Here is an 888-nt window from a genome sequence, read left to right on the forward strand (position 1 = left end):
AAAAGCAGGTTGTCGATGAGAGAGAGAGAGAAAAGCAGATTGTCCATGAGAGAGAGAGAAAAGCAGATTGTACATGAAAGAGAGAGAAAAGCAGATTGTACATGAAAGAGAGAGAAAAGCAGATTGTCGATAAGAGAAAGAGAGAAAAAAAACACCGACATTAACTTCAAAAGTGAGACCGGGAAGCGCATCTTTCAACTGGACACTGTGAAGTTATTTAACTCGTGTGTCAGACAGAAGTTGTGGCAAAGTATTTGCTCCTGACGCAAATGAAAGACATCTTGAGGGTATCATTAACCAAATGAACAAGGCAGCTCTTGGATAGAGCCAGGATTAATTACCCCCTGTCTCTCCCTCTCTCTGTCACATCCCCCGCCCTCCTCTCTCTGTCTCTGTGAGGATATTAATATGTTGCAGTCATGCAGAGAGACCCTATCCTAAACACTGCGATTGGCCTGACGTCAGGACTCAGGGAGCTTTGTAAAGGTTGAGCGGGTACGGATAGAAATCCAAACTGCCGAGAGAGTTATCCAGGAGGGTTTGAGGAAGAAAAAATCCCGCAGGTCTCATAGCTTCCTCCTTACACACACACACACACACACACAGAGAACGGGAAGGGATTGGCAACGAGGCAGACAGAGAGAGAGAGCGCAGCCGGCTGCTATCCTGAATCCCAGTTTCGGAGGATGCTTCAGGAGCCCTGAGGAGAGAGGCATGCAGGCTGGAGAGGAAGAGGTGACTATCCCGGGACAGACGGTAGGGCTGAGAGACGACAGCGAGCCGGCGGAGGATTTGCAACAGGAAGGAGGGTGGAGCTGGAGGGAGTGAGGAGAAGGCACTGGAGGGAGGGTAGAGGTGGAGGGAGTGAGGAGGAGGTGGTAGAGGGAG

This window comes from Rhincodon typus, chromosome 12, assembly GCF_021869965.1.
Source record: "Rhincodon typus isolate 14 chromosome 12, sRhiTyp1.1, whole genome shotgun sequence".
Classification (NCBI taxonomy): Eukaryota; Metazoa; Chordata; class Chondrichthyes; order Orectolobiformes; family Rhincodontidae; genus Rhincodon; species Rhincodon typus.